At 45.5% G+C, this 16,237-nt stretch overlaps 1 protein-coding gene across 8 annotated transcripts in view; it reads right to left on the bottom strand.

The window, feature by feature from the left end:
- The window catches only part of RANBP10 (RAN binding protein 10), a 66,437-nt gene that overhangs the window by 42,562 nt on the left and 7,638 nt on the right, over positions 1-16,237 (bottom strand). The gene's annotated exons all lie outside the window — the stretch shown is intronic.

The raw sequence follows: 16,237 nt of genomic DNA, 5'->3' as shown, positions 1-16,237 counted from the left end.
GAAAAGGAAATGAACAGGGTTTTTTAGTCTAAATATTTGTAGTGTACAAAGAAACAGTGAGGTATTTCCCCAAGAACTTAGAAATAAGAAAAACAAGTCAACACTATCTAAGTGTAAAATAGTAGAAACCCACACGTGATGCCTGAATTAACCGCATATGAGCATCAAGAGGTAGTTGAGAAGCTCACAATATTGAAAACACCAAGACGGCTTGGGGTAACTTTACGGTTACCCCAACCAAGACGGCTAAGGGGTAACTTTACAGTTGCATTAACAATGTGAATAAGGACTTCCCTCGTGGCGCAGTGGTTAAGAATCTGCCTGCCAATGCAGGGGACACGGGTTCGATCCCCGGTCCGGGAAAATGCCACATGCCGCGGAGCATCTAAGCCCATGTGCCACAACTACTGAGCCTGCGCTCTAGAGCCCACACGCTGCAACTACTGAAGCCCACGCGTTCTAGGGCTGTGTGCCACAACTACTGAGCCTGCGTGCTGCAACTATTGAAGCCCATGTGCCTAGAGCCTGTGCTTCGCAACAAGAGAAGCCACCGCAACGAGAAGCCCGTGCAACGGCAAAGAAGAGTAGCCCCCGCTCGCCGCAACTAGAGGAAGCCCATGTGCAGCAACGAAGACCCAATGCAGCCAACAATAAATAAGTAAATAAAAACAATGTGAATGAGCTTAATGCCACTGAACTGTTCACTTAAAAATAGTTAAAGTGATAAAATTTATGTGATGTATATTTTACCACAATAAAAAATGTATTTTTAAAAAAGCAATTACATGGGGTTGCCTTATTTTGACCATTTCCAAGTAGCTTACATGTACATTCTAATTGTTCCCTGTTGTAATTCTGCAAGAAACCATTTTACATACATTTCCCCACCTTGGGCCATTCTTTTTCTCTCCTGGCGTGTTCCATGCACCTTATGTACCTGTTTCCTAACACTACCAGAGTCCCCACAACGTGGTGCTCCTGAAGCTGCGAGACTTCCACCTGCAGCAAATGCCCCTTTGCCCTTCTCTGGCCAGCTGCACCACTGGGTGTTGGAGAGCAGGGAGGAAGGCTCTGACCCACCCATTTTCCCCTGAAACCAGCTACCCCCCCATCTTGCTGGGCAGGACCCAGAAAACGACAGCATCAACACAGGGCAGCAGCTGAATAACTGGCCTACAGGGTTAGGGGAAAGGGGAGGGAAGGGAAAGGAGAAAAGGGAAAGGAACAGCACTTCAAAGAATGACTCCCATGGTTCAAAAGACTCTCAAACTGCCTGCTACCTCCTGCCAGGAGGGGACCTTCAAGGACCATCAGGAGCAGAAGCTGTGTAAGCCTGCTGGCAGGATTCCCATTAGACTAAAACCTGCACATTTGCCCAGAAAAACAGCAGCCCAAATAATCAGCTTCCTTACTTTACGTGGAAGATGCTGCCAAAAGTTGGTCTCCATTCCCTTTACACCACAGCTGACCAAGCAGCAAATTACCCCAACTGCCCCTGCAGTCATCAATCAACATATGCAAATGCAACATAGCCAGGAGTTTTCCTGACTTGGATGCCAGGCCACTTATCCTGCCCTGTTTAGAGGGGCCTGGCCTCTGCCCAACATCACATGTGATCCCATCCCTGGCATACAGGTTTCCTGACACTAAGATGAGGGCTTATGTTTGAAGCACATGTGCTTCCTGGGTGACCCCCAACTGCTTAAGGCTACTGCAAATAGGGGAGGTCAAGGGTCATCCAAGAAGAGTATGCTTGGCCACCAGCAACAGAGCTCTGGTTCCACAACTTCCCATGAGAACAGGGAATTACTAAGGCACATGCACTCAAACACAAGTTGCTTATGTCTCTGTATAGGGGAAGCCTCTTCCACCTCCAGCAGTTAGCCCTCAACACCTCCCTGTACACTCTGCCCCACAGGTGGGACAGTGTTTACCAGTGGATGGCCTGGGAGCCTCTGTTCAAACCCCAGGGTCAACTTGAGAATCTGAGTAGATAAGCTAAGGGTAGCGCACACAGAGGAGACCAATACCCACACTTGGATGTCATGCCCCCGTGAGTGTCAATGACACAGGGAGCAGCCCCACAGAAGCCTAAGTTGCATGTTCATATGAGGTCAAGCTAAGTCAGTGTTCAAAGGGAATGAGTCCCAATTTTTCAAACATTGGATGATATTAAGTCTTTTCCAAAAGTATGATGTTCTAAAATTACAAAAAGATGCAGCCTTCCAGCAAGTCTTCATACACTTAAAAACTGTTAACCAACCAGTCTAAGATCAGCAAAGAGCAGAAAAAAAACTATAAGGACACTGTGAATATACTAAAAAAACAGTGAATTGTACACTGTGAGTGAATTGTATGGTATATTAAATTACTTCTCAAAAACACTCAACAAACTAGGCATAAAAGGAAACTATCTCAACATAATAAAAGGAAGGCCTTATATGAGAAACCCACAGCTAACATCATATCCAATGGTGAAAGAATGAGAACTTTTCCTCTAAGATCAGGAACAGGACAAAGATGCCTGCTTTCGCCACTTCTATTCAACAGAGTATTAGAAGTTCTAGCCAAAGCAAGTAGACAAGAAAAAGAAATAAAAGGTATCCAAATTGCAAAGGAATAAGTAAAACTATCTCTGTTCACAGATGACATGATCCTATATGTAGGAATCCTATATTCCACAAAAAACTGTTAGTACTAACAAACAAATTCAGCAAAGTCACAGGATACAAAATCAACACACAAAAAGCAGTTGTGTTTCAACATAAACACTGAACAAAGGAAAAAAGAAATCAAGAAAATAATTCCATTTACAATAGTATCAAAAAAAATAAAATACTTAGGAATTAACTTTACCAAGAAGGCAAAAAGCTTGTACACTAAAAACTAAAATGTTGCTGAAATTTTAGAAGACAGAAATAGGAAATTCCCTGGCAATCCAGTGGTTAGGACTCAGGGCTTTCACTGTTGGGGCCCGGGGTTTGATCCCTGGTCAGGGAACTAAGAACCAGCAAGCCATGCGGCACAGCCAATAAATAAATAAATAAAATTTTATAAATAAATAAATTTAAAAAAAGACACAGGGACTTCCCTGTTGGTCCAGTGGCTAAGACTCCACACTCCCAATGCAGGGGGCCCGGGTTCGGTCCTTGGTCAGGGAACTAGATCCCACATGCTGCAAATAAGACCCAGCGCAGCCAAATAAATAAATAAAATATTTAAATAAATAAGTAAAAAGAAACAAATAAATGGAAAGACATCTGTGTTCACGGACTGGAAGACAATATTGTTAAGATGTCAATACTACCCAAAGCAATATACAGAATCAATGCCATCCATTTGGGAAAAGAAAAGTTGGGGACTTCCCTGGTGGTGTAGTAGTTAAGAATCCGCCTGCCAATTCAGGGGACACAGGTTCGATCCCTGGTCCGGGAAGATCCCACATGCCGCAAGCAACTAAGCCCATACTCCACAACTACTGAGCCCACGCATCACAACTACTGAAGCCCGGGCGCCTAGAGCCCATGTTCCGCAACAAGAGAAGCCACCATAATGAGAAGCCTGTGCACCAAAATGAAGAGTAGGCCCTGCATGCCCCAACTAGAGAAAGCCCGCGCACAGCAACGAAGACCTAATGCAGCCAAAATAAATAAATAAATAAAATTAAATTAAGAACCCAGAAATAAACTCTCCTATATGTGGTCAACTGATTTCAATAAAGATGCCAAGACGATTCGATGGGAAAGTGATAGTCTTTTCAACAAATGGGACATGTGGATATCCAAATAGATATACAACTGGTGCTGGGACAACTGGATATCCACATGCAAAAGAATGAAGTTGGGGGCTTCCCTGGTGGCGCAGTGGTTGAGAGTCCGCCTGCCGATGCAGGGGACACGGGTTCGTGCCCCAGTCCAGAAGGATCCCGCATGTCGCGGAGCGGCTGGGCCTGTGAGCCATGGCCGCTGAGCCTGTGCGTCCGGAGCCTGTGCTCCGCAGCGGGAGAGGCCGCAATAGTGAGAGGCCCGCATACCATTAAAAAAAAAAAAAAAAAAAAAAGAATGACGTTGGGGCTTCCCTGGTGGCGCAGTGGTTAAGAATCCGCCTGCCAATGCAGGGGACACAGGTTCGATCCCTAGTCCGGGAAGATCCCACATGCCATAGAGCAACTAAGCCCATGCGCCACAACTACTAACCCTGCGCTCTAGAGCGCACGGGCCACAACTACTGAACCCTGTGCACCTAGAGCCCATGCTCCACAACAAGAGAAACCACCACAATGAGAAGCCCGTGCACTGCAACGAAGAGTAGCCCCTGTTCGCCACAACTAGAGAAAGCCCTCGCACATCAACAAAGACCCAACGCAACCAAAAATAAATAAAATAAATTTATTAAAAAAAAACAAAAATAGAAGTTGGAGACCCTTACCATACACCATATGCAAAATTAACTCAGAATGGATCAAAGACCTAAATGTAAAACCTAAAACTATAAAACTCTTTGAAGAAAACAGAGGAGAAAAGCTTTATGACATTGGGATTGGCAATGATTTCCTGGATTCTTTGGACACCCAAAGCACAGGCAACAAAAGAAAAAATAAATTGGACTACATCTAACTTTTGTACATCAAAGGACTGTCAACACAGTGAAATGCAACCAAAGAAATGGGAAAAATATTTGCAAATCATATACCTGATAAGGGTTTAATATCCAGGATATACAAAGAACTCTTACAATCAACAACAAAAAAACAAGCAACTCTATTAAAATGGGCAAGGGACTTGAATAAACAAGAGATACACATGGCCAATCAGCACATGAAAAGATGCTCAGCATCACTAATTGTTAGGAAATACACATCAAAACCACAATGAGATACCATTTCACACCCTTTAGTATGGTTATTATCAAAAAACCAGAAAATAACAAGTATTAGTGAGAATGTAGAGAAACTGAAACCCGTGTGTATTAATGGTGCAGCCACTGTGGAAAACAGTATGGCAGTTAATTATATGGCAATTCAAACACAGAATTACCATAAGATCCAACAATGCCACTTCTGGGCATATACCCAAAAGAATTGAAAGCAGAATTCTAACAGGTATCTGGACACCCAGATTCATAGTGGCTTTATTCACAATCAGCCAAAGGTGTGTTAAAAAGAAATAACAAGACCAAAATGGAGTTATCTGTCCCTAGGACAGCAAACCAAGACTTCACTGCACATCAACTATACCCCAATTAAAAAAAAAAAGTAGGGCTTCCCTGGTGGCGCGGTGGTTGGGGGTCCTCCTGCCGATGCGGGGGACGCGGGTTCGTGCCCCGGTCTGGGAGGGTCCCGCGAGCCGCGGAGCAGCTGGGCCAGTGGGCCGTGGCCGTTGGGCCTGCGCGTCGGGAGCCTGTGCTCCGCGGCGGGAGGGGCCGCAACGGTGAGAGGCTCGCGTACCGCAAAAAAAAAAAAAATTAGGGCTTCCCTGGTGGCGCAGTGGTTAAGAATCTGCCTGCCAACGCAGGGGACACAGGTTGGAGCCCTGGTCTGGGAAGATTCCCACATGCCTACATGCGTAGCAACTAAGCCTGTGCGCCACAACTACTGAAGCCTGTGCCCCTAGAGCCCGTGCTCCGCAACAAGAGAAGCCAGGACAATGAGAAGCCCATGCACTGCAACAAAGAGCAGCCCCCACTCACCGCAACTAGAGAAAGCCCGCACACAGCAACGACGACCCAACACAGCCAAAAATTAATTAATTAATTAATTTAAAAAAAAATTAATTGCACTTTGAACCTCTCTCAGGAATGTGACCTTTAAACAATCAATCTGAAATTTCCTGATTAGCACTACTGAGGTAATCTGCATGATAAAACCCCACCATTTCCTTCCTGCAAAAGATGTCCTGCCTAAAACAATCCTTTCTTTTCTTTTGCTAATAACTTTCTTGCCCCACCCTCCTTCTGCCAGATAAAAACCTTTTGTTTTGTACAACCCCTTGGAAGGAGTATCTCTCTACTTGCTAAATGCGATGTTGCCCAATTCATGAACCGTTGAATAAAGCCAATTAAATCTTCAAATTCACCAGCTGAATTTTTGTTTTTTAACGGGTAGAAAGTTTCTATTGATGAGTGGATAAACAGAATATGGTATATACACACAATGGAATATTATACAGCCGTAAAAAGGAAAGAAATTCGGACAAATGCTACAACAGGGATGAACCTTGAGGACACTATGCTAAATGAAATAAAATTCATAAAAACAAAGAATGGTGGTTGCCAGGGTCTAGGGGGAGGGGAGAATAGGGAGTTATTGTTTAATGGGTACAGAGTTTCAGTTTGGCAAGATGGAAAAAGTTCTGGAGACAGATGATGGTGATGGTTGTACAACAATGTTAATGTACTTAAGGCCACTGAACTGTACACTTAAGAATGATTAAAATGGTAAATTTTATGTTATGTATTTATATTTTACCACAATAAAATAAATGAACACATATCAGAACAACTGTTTAAAAAAAAAAGGTTCAAGCCCACTACCACCAATCATAACATTTGTTATTACATAAAGTCTTTTCCTCTCTTCAAGCTTGGTCATTTAGGGTCCAGGGAGATAATACCTTTACCTGCCTTTTCCAAGGTGTCATCTCTGGCCAAAAACCCAGCATGTGAATATGAGTTTATTTGGTTCTGATATCTCCCAAACATCAATCCCTCAACCCAAACAAACAAGCACAATAGATGGAGCCTAAGTCTGCAGGCTCCAACCCTACGTCTCGTGCCACAGTGGGGAGAACAGATGCTGTGTCTGCTGCCCACCTCAGGATGCCGGGGCTATGGGCTGGAGCCTCCAGCCCTCAGAGGAAAAGCAAGACTCAAGTGCAGTGCTGGGCAAATAATGGACATTCAACAAACGCCTAGGGTTCATCCATTCACAGGTTGGTAAAGAATTTTATCACCAAAGTCACAGGCTCTCTCCCAGCCACATTTCAATGGGAACCTCAGCTTCTAGGTGGTATGAGGTCATGACAGAGCTATATGACAGGTAAGTGAGCTCTGAACTCAGCCACAACATCCCCAGTACTATTCTCCCCTCTTGCTGACATTGGACTTCAGCACTGTGAAATTAAATGACTTACAACAACAGACCTAGTGACATAACAGGCACAAGGGAAGTTCACTTCTCCATCCACTCACAAAAAATCTAGGTAAGACCTGAGGTTTCCTCTCAATCACCAATGAGGGGACTCTCCTGGTGGCACAGTGGTTAAGAATCCGCCTGCCAATGCAGAGGACATGGGTTTGAGCCCTGGTCCGGGAAGATCCCACATGCCGCGGAGCAACTAAGCCTATGCTCCACAACTATTGAGCCTGCGCTCTGGAGTCTGTGAGCCACAACTACTGAAGCCCACGTGCCTAGAGCCTGTGCTCCACAGCAAGAGAAGCCACCGCAATGAAGAAGAGCCCCCACTCGCTGCAACTAGAGAAAGCCCGCCCACAGCAATGAAGACCCAACACAGCCAAAAATAAATACATAAATAAATAAATTTATTAAAAAGAAAAATTACCGATGAGTAACATGTGTAGTGCCTTGCCAGGTCCTGGACTGATGTGGTCGCAGCTCTCCGATAGGCTGCCATGAATGAGGCAAAACAATAAGGAAAAAAACCCCAAACCCAAGTATGTTCACCTTTGGATCTAAGAAGCAGGAAGAATGACGTTAAGAAGTCACCCTGACGCTGCCTCCCCTCCGTTGATCTCTGGTGGCACTTGAAAATGAATGGGTTGTTTGCTGCTGTTGGGTCCTTGCTAAAGTTGTAAAAACAGGTGTGATAAATGTCTCTTCATAGAGGCCTCTGTAGTCACCCATTCCACAAAGATCCTCTGTGCCTAGTACAGCGCTGGGGACACAAGGGCGGATTCCCTGCCCTGGAACAGTTTCCAGTGCCAAGTCAGGGGTGGGCCAGAGAATCAGGGTGCAATGAGTGGGGGGTTCCCAGAGGAAGCGAAGGCTGAGCCAAGACCTAGTAAAGGAGATGAGGGGGAAAAAAAAGGAGCTTGTTCCACGCAGAAGCAACAGAATGTGCTGAGGCGTAGAGGCAAGAAAGCAGCCCTGTGGTCAAGGAAGTGAGAAGAGTTCAGTGTGGCTGGGTCACAGCTTGGGTAGACCTAAAAAGAGCCAAAGCTGGAGCCGGAAACAAGCTATTCACACACAGCCTGCATGCTAGCTTAAGGAGTTTGAACTTCACGGGAGGTCATTGGGAAGCTGCAGAAAGGGTTTAAGAAAGGGCGCAACTGATCAAACATCTGATATTTGAAAAATGGATTGAAGAGGCAAAACTAGAGGCTACCAAAATCATCCCAGTGGAAGATGACAAGGCTGGACAAGGAAAGAAATAGTGGGATGGCAAGATGTGGAGAGAGCCAAGTGTTCTTTAGAATACGGTGAACTTACTGGGTGGGGGAGGAGCTGCCCAGGACACATCCCAACACAACCAGTCACCAAAGAAAGGGCAATTCTGAGACGTACTTGGAAAGTTTGGAGCCTAAGTGCCTGTCAGTAGCAGCCTTGCTCCAGCTCTGCTCCAAGCCTTTACACTGTGCACAAACAGCTGAACAGGAAACATACCTGTATCAGAGCAAATATATCGGACAAACCCAGATTCAAATCCCCTCTTCACCATGTGCCCAAGGGCACATCACTTGGCCTGTCAGAGTCTGCTTCCTCAGCTATTGCCATGAATCCAGAGAGCCCTCAGGGCAGCCACTGAAAGGAGTGGACAACCCCACTGTCTTCTAGTTCATGCACTGGAGGCTCTTCTAGTATTGGAATCTGGTAAAGGAAAGTAGGCCATCCTTGAAGGCCTGGATCTTGGGACATCTAAAAACAAATGCCTGTTTACATGGGACTGCCAAGGAGAAAGGTGAGCATTTGCTTCCTTCTTGGTAATGGGTCAGGCAATGCTAGGAACACTAACAGACACAGGCTGCCACGGTCTCCTGGGAGGGACGCAACAAGGGCTCTCACTCCCCAAGCTGGTGACAGGCACAGACAGAGCTTAGTTCCCCACACTTCACATCTCCACTAGGGCTTTCTTTTCAAGTAGCAGGATGTATCTGAGAAGCTTGGGGGAACAGTTATTTACCCCACAAAATGACTGAAAGTAAGGTAAACCCATCTGATTTACTCCTCTCTTCTAATATGGTAGCAAAATAGAAAATAGCGTTTGTCAGAGAGGTGAAACAGCCAGTAAGTGTAGAGGGACAACAGACGAGCTCTCATGGCAGAGAGGCCATGAGTCAGCCTCTACCTTCTCAGTCTCTACTCTTCACCGCAAAAACCACAACATGGGCTAGAAGAGTGACTCCGCCTCTCTGTCAGGCTCCAGAGAGAAGAGGGCTGGGTCAGGATCTCCCAGAGAGCAGGAGAGAAGAGCAGCAGCAGCAGCAGTGGCCCTCGGCTGACCACACAGCCAGGTCCACCCTGAGGCAGCAGGTCCAAACCAGGGCCCTGGAAAATGACCAGCCTTGAGAATGGACTGGTCGTTTCTGGGGTCCGTGCTGCCCTCCATCCGCCTCTGCTGACTCTCCCACAAAAGCAACAGTCCGCTGAAACCACTGCAGTCATGCAGAGAGTTGCGAGCCCGTTCCAGTCAGCTTAGATTCTTCCTTTTTCTCTTTAGTTTTCCAGATCTTCTACAATTAACATAAATTACTTTGATAATCATAGAAAAATCATTTTCAAGAGCCAGCTGATGGCTGCATACTGAAGAGGTTGCTGGCTCTCACCCATCAGACTCTCCCTGGATTGTCCCAGGGCAACATTTCAATGCCAGAGAGACGCAATGAGGGACCTGGTCTTCATGGTCAGCTCCTCAGTATACTCACTTCCCTGAGCCTTGACAGGAGGGCTGAATCTGCATCAGAAGAGCACACCTTCAGAAACAGCAAGAAATGGTCAAAATCCATGCTCAGTAGAGGAGGTGGGGCTCCTGGTGCATCCCAAGCATAACCCAGAGGAGACCCTCAGGAGACCCCGCTGAAGTGACACAGCCTCAGCACAGCTCTAACTGACTGGAGAGTCTTCCATGACCCAGGCAGGCCTGGGGGTAGACAGAGGACAGGACCTTAGAAAGCAGGCCTCTGGACTCTCACACCCTTCGAAGATGTACAGCAAGGCCTGGAGGGAGGAGACCACCCCTTTGCTGTAATCCCCCACCTGGTCCTCAGAGATAGCTCGGAGCGCTCCACGCAAGGACCCTCTTTGGCAACAAGTCTGACATTCCCTTCCTGCCTCCTGAAGAGAAGCCCCTGAAGAGTTTTAAAGTGACAGGGACACTTTGCGGCAGGGCTCCAGAGACAACATCCCAGACTCTGAAGCCTGGTCTCAGACACTGCAGCCTAACTCAGGACTGTGGGTCTTTGATTTCACCCCACATCTCAGGTTCCCTATCAGAAGAAGAGAGACTGGACTAAACGGGCTCCTAAGCACCTTCCCAGCTCTGGCCTAGAGACTTCGGTTCTTGGCAGAATAATATCTGGGTACTGTTGCAAATGTGTTGTACCCAGTTCCAAGACCAAGATGGGGCAGACCCTGGAAAAGCAATCAAAAAGCCATCAAGAAGACATAAAAAGAAAAGGAAATTATAGATCAGTATACCTTCTGAAGAGAGATGCACAAATCCTCAACAAAACTATAGCAAACCAAATTCAACATCATTAAAAGGATTAATATCACGACCAAGTGAGATTTATGCCAGGAAATCAAGGGCAATTTAACATAAGAAAATCAATCAAGGCACTTCCCTGGTGGCTCAGTGGTTAAGAATCCGCCTGGGGCTTCCCTGGTGGCGCAGTGGTTGAGAGTCTGCCTGCCGATGCAGGGGACACAGGTTCGTGCCCCGGTCTGGGAAGATCCCACATGCCGCGGAGCAGCTGGGCCCGTGAGCCATGGCCGCTGAGCCTGCGCGTCCGGAGCCTGTGCTCCGCGGCGGGAGAGGCCACATTGGTGAGAGGCCCACGTACTGCAAAAAAAAAAAAAAAAAAAGAATCCGCCTGCCAAGGCAGGGGACGTGGGTTCGAGCCCTGGTCCAAGAAGATCCCACGTGCTGCGGAACAACTTAAGCCCATGCGCCACAACTACTGAGCCTGTGCTCTAGGGGCCGCAAGCCACAACTATTGGAGCCCGCGTGCCCTAGAGTCCACGCATCGCAACTACTGAGCCCATGCGTCACAACTACTGAAGCCAGTGTGCTCTAGGGCCCGCGTGCCACAACTACTGAGGCCACGTGCTGCAACTACTGAAGCCTGCGTGCCTAGAGCCCGTGCTACGCGACAAGAGAAGCCACTGTAATGAGAAGCCCACGTACGGCAACGAAGAGTAGCCCCCGCTCACCGCAACTAGAGAAAGCCCACACACAGCAATGAAGACCCAATGCAGCCAAAGGAAAAAAATAAAATCAATCAATATAATAAACCACATTAACAGAAAGAAGGAAAAAGAAAACCACACGATCATCTCAATTGACAGAAAAAGCTTTTGAAAAATCCAGCATCCCTTCATGATAAAAACACTCAGAAAACTAGGAACAAAAGGGAACTTCCTCAACATGATAAAGGGCATTTACGAAAAACTCACAGCCAACATACCCAATGGTGAAAGACTGAAAGCTTTTACCCTAAGATGAGGAACAATACAAGGATGTCCACCTTTCACCACTGCTATTCAACACTGTACTGGAAGTTCTACTCAGACCGATTAGATAAGAAAAAGAAATAAAAAGCATAAAAATTGGAAAGGAATAAGTAAAACTATCTCTATTTGCAGATGACATGATCCTATATCTAGATAATCCTATATATAGAAAGTCCCAAACAATACACAGAAAGCTTACTAGACCTAATAAATAGCAAAGTCGCAGGATGCAAAATCAACACACAAGAAGCAGTTTCAATATACTAACACTGAACAATCGAAGGAGAAAATTAAGAAAACAATTCCATTTACAACAGCATCAAAACAAACAAAGAAACAAACAAGAAAAACCCTTAGGAATAAATTTAACCAAGAAGATAAAAGGTTTGTATACAAAAAATTATAAAACATTGCTAAAAGAAATTAAAGAAGACAAAAATAAATGGAAAGACATCCCATGTTCATGGACTGGAAAGCTTAATATTATTAAGATGGAGAGTATTGTTAATATACTCTAAATTGATTTACAGATTCAACACAATCCCTACAAAAATTCCAACAGTCTTTTCTGTAGAAATGGAAAAGTCAGTCCTCAAAATCCATATGGACTTGCAAGGGATCCCAAGTAGCTAAAACAATCTTGAAGAAAGAACAAAGTTAAAGGATTCATACTTCCCAATTTCAAAACTTACTATAAAACTACAGTAATCAAAACAGTGTGGTACTGGTATAGGTAGACATATAGACTATTAGAATAGAAGTAAAAGTCCAGAAATAAATTTATACAGCTGAATTACTTTCAACAAGGATGCTAAGTCCATTCAATGGGGAAAGAATAGTCTCTTCAACAATTGGTGCTGGGACAACTGGATTTCTACTTCATACCTTATATAAAAATTAACTCAAAACGGATCAATGATCATAATACAAGAGCTAAAACCATAAAACTCTTAGAAGATAACATAGGGGAAAAGATTCATGACCTTGGTTTAGGCCATGGATTCCTAGATATGATACCAAAAGCATGAGCACCAAAAGAAAAAAATAGATGAACTGGACTTCATCAAAATTAAAACTTTTATGCATCAAAGGTCATTATCAAGAAAGTGAAAAGAGGGAATTCCCTGGTGGTACAGTGGTTAGGACTCCACACTCCCACCGCAGGGGGCACGGGTTTGATCCCTGGTCAGGGAACTGAGAATCCACAAGCTGCCCAGCGAGGCAAAAAAAAAAAAAAAAAAAAAATTGAAAAGACAACCTAGAGAATGGGAGAACATATTTCCAATTCATATATCCTATAAGGATCTACTATTCAAAATATATATAGAATTCCTACAAGTCAACAAAAAAAAGACAAACAACTCAATTATAAAATAGCCAAAGGACTTGAATAGACATTTGTATCGCCAAAGAAGATATAAAAATGGCCAATAAATACATGAAAAGATGCTCAACGTTACTAGTCATTAGGAACTGCAAACCAAAACCAAAATGAGATACTAATTCACACCTAGGATGAGGAAGGGAGGGAGGAAGAAAAAAGGAAATAAGTTGTTGGTGAGGATGTAGAGAAATTAGAAACGTCACACATTGCTGGTGGGGATATAAAATTGTATAGCTGCTTTGGAAAATCGTTTGGTGATTCCTCAAAAAGTTAAACATGGAACAATCAAGCAATTCTTTTTTTTTTTTGGTCATACCACGGGGCTTCTGGATCCTAGTTCCCTGAACAGGGATCTAACCCGGGCCCCCTGCAGTGGAAGCACAGAGCCCCAACCACTGGACCGCCATGGAATGCTAATCAAGCAATTTTTAAGTGTACACTCAAAAGAACTGAAAAGATGGTCACCTTCCCTGGCGGCGCAGTGGTTAAGAATCTGCCTGCCAGTGCAGGGGACACGGGTTCAATCCCTGGTCCAGGAAGATCCCACGTGCCAGAGAGCAACTAAGCCCACGTGCCACAACTACTGAAGCCCTCGCACCTAGAGCCCGTGCTCCGCAGCAAGAGAAGCCACCGCAATTAGAAGCCTGCGCACCGCAACGAAGAGTAGCCCCCGCTCACCACAACTAGAGAAAGCCCGCACACAGCAACAGAGATCCAACGCAGCCAAAAATAAATAAATTTATTTTTTATAAATGGCTAAAATGGTACGTTTTATATTTATTTTACCATACATACACGCATACACACACACACACACACACACACACACACACACACACACACAGTGTCACCAAAAACACTCCTATGGCCCTGCAGGCCAGCATTAGCCTCATCTGGCTTTTCCGGACAAGACAAGTAGGGCTTGGCAGAGCTCAGTGGAAAGCATCGGAGTATCCTGACCTCAGGTCAGGGCCAGAAGAAAGAAGTCCCTCACCATAAGCACACAGCAGATGACAAGAGTGAAGAACACAGAACTAACTCTTTTTACTTTTCATCCATTTCTCCTTAGAGAGAAGGTGGATTTTATGGACTGGCAAGCCCATAGACACTTTTAACAAATGTTGCCAATGATTATGGGACCTGAACTTTTTTTTTTTTGGCTGTGCCACAAGGCTTGCGGGATCTTAGTTCCCCAACCAGGGATCCAACTAGGGCCCTGGCAGTGAAAGTGCCAAGTCCTAACCACTGGACCACCAGGGAATTGCCTGAACATTTTTAATTTAAGTTCCATCAATTGAATGTCTCCAGGCCCACAGAGCTCTGGTAGGAAGTGACAAAGAGGAGAGAAGAGACAAGCTCCTCAGCCTCAGGGCTGAGATGGCTCTCGGGGGCTGCAGGAAGGTAAGCTCTGCCGTCAAGCCTCTCAGGTCAAAGGGCCAGTCACCACTGCCCCGTCCCCTGCCTCAGACCCCCCAAGGAGCTACTGGAATCTCATCGGACAGTTTCCTCTTAACATCTAACACGTAAGCCGCAGCTCGCAAGGCTGGCAATCTTGTCTCTGTCAGAACCTGCCCCAGATAAGAAATCAACAGCCTCCACAACAGAGGGGATCTCTGAGGTCGTGGTTACAAAACGGTCCCTGCGAGACATTTCAGGAGAAACACCAACTGACATTTAGGTCTGAAACGAGGGCTAATATTTGATGCTAGGGATTTTACTTCCTGGTCTGACGGGCCTGCTTAAAGCCACAGTCCTTCATGACACCAGCTACTGTGTACAAGCTGCTCCTCTAGCAGCCGCACCCCAACCCTGCCCCTCTACCAGGAAGCCACCCAGTCACGCACTGAGCCCAATTCTGTGCAGGCCCCCCCACTGAGAGGAAGGGTATTAGATGAACGGACCCAACCCGGTACCATCCAAGAAAGAGCAAGCCTGAAGGCAAAGGGACCATGAGACAGGATATGCTTGCAGAGAGGAAGGTGGTTCTGAATGTGTGTCTGGAGACACTCATGCATACACTACCACCAGCACCATCAAAACACCCAGAGAGTCCACAAGACAGGAAGGGGAGGAACAGCCCCCATGGGTGGCCCTAGGCAGGTTATTCACAACCCTGCATTCTGGCTCCTTCCCTAAAGAATCTCCTGGGAAACTCAGGTACCAAGCCTTGAAAATTTCCAGAGCTTACCACATTCCAAAACCAAAGACACTGCCCTTAACTAGAGGGTATAACCAACTGGCACCCCACCTGAATGTGAGAGGGTTCCCACCAGACCCCACATCCCGTAAGCTTTGGACCCTAACCTCTCTGGCCCTGTGTAATTATAAAGCTGGAGCAGAGCTCAGTGTGGACACAGCAAATGCTCTTAGGTACTCAGATATTACCCTTAATTAGTTACAGGTGTTCTCTAGTTACAGGTGTTCATCCAGAAACTGGCCTTGAGTTTGCTGGTTTGTAACTTAGCATCTTTCATTATTCTCAGCACGGGGTCTTATTCAAGTAACCTACCATTACATGGAAACTAAGTCCTAATGATTTTGAAAGCATCAAATTCCATGTAATAAACCCCTTCCAACTTAAAATATCTGGAATCGTTTCTGTTTTCTGCACTAGTCTCAAATGATATAACAGACATAATGGCAATAACCTGGATTTGTTTAAACCTGCATCTCTCTGTCCCTTCTGCTATCTATTGATATTTTTAAAATGTACACCATGTCAGGTGTTACAAGAGCGAATGTATTCCTTTACAGTTTAAAAGAAAATTATAGGTAAAATAAAAATACATTTTGGTTAAAAAAAAAAGGCAAGGCTGGGCTTCCCTGGTGGCGCAGTGGTTGAGAATCTGCCTGCCATTGCAGGGGACACGGGTTCGAGCCCTGGTCTGGGAAGATCCCACATGCCATGGAGCGGCTGGGCCCGTGAGCCATGGCTGCTGAGCCTGCGCATCCGGAGCCTGTGCTCTGCAACAAGAGAGGCCACGATAGTGAGAGGCCCGCGCACCGCAATGAAGAGTGGCCCCCGCTCGCAGCAACTAGAGAAAGCCCTCGCACAGAAACGAAGACCCAACACAGCTAAAAATAAAAAAATAAATTTATTAAAAAAAAAAAAGGCAAGGCAAATGTAACTACCAATAAACTCCTCGCACAACAGTTGATATTAAAAG

The sequence above is a fragment of the Tursiops truncatus genome, chromosome 19, assembly GCF_011762595.2.
Source record: "Tursiops truncatus isolate mTurTru1 chromosome 19, mTurTru1.mat.Y, whole genome shotgun sequence".
In the NCBI taxonomy this organism is placed as follows: domain Eukaryota; kingdom Metazoa; phylum Chordata; class Mammalia; order Artiodactyla; family Delphinidae; genus Tursiops; species Tursiops truncatus.
This window is presented reverse-complemented; position numbering and strand designations above follow the sequence as displayed.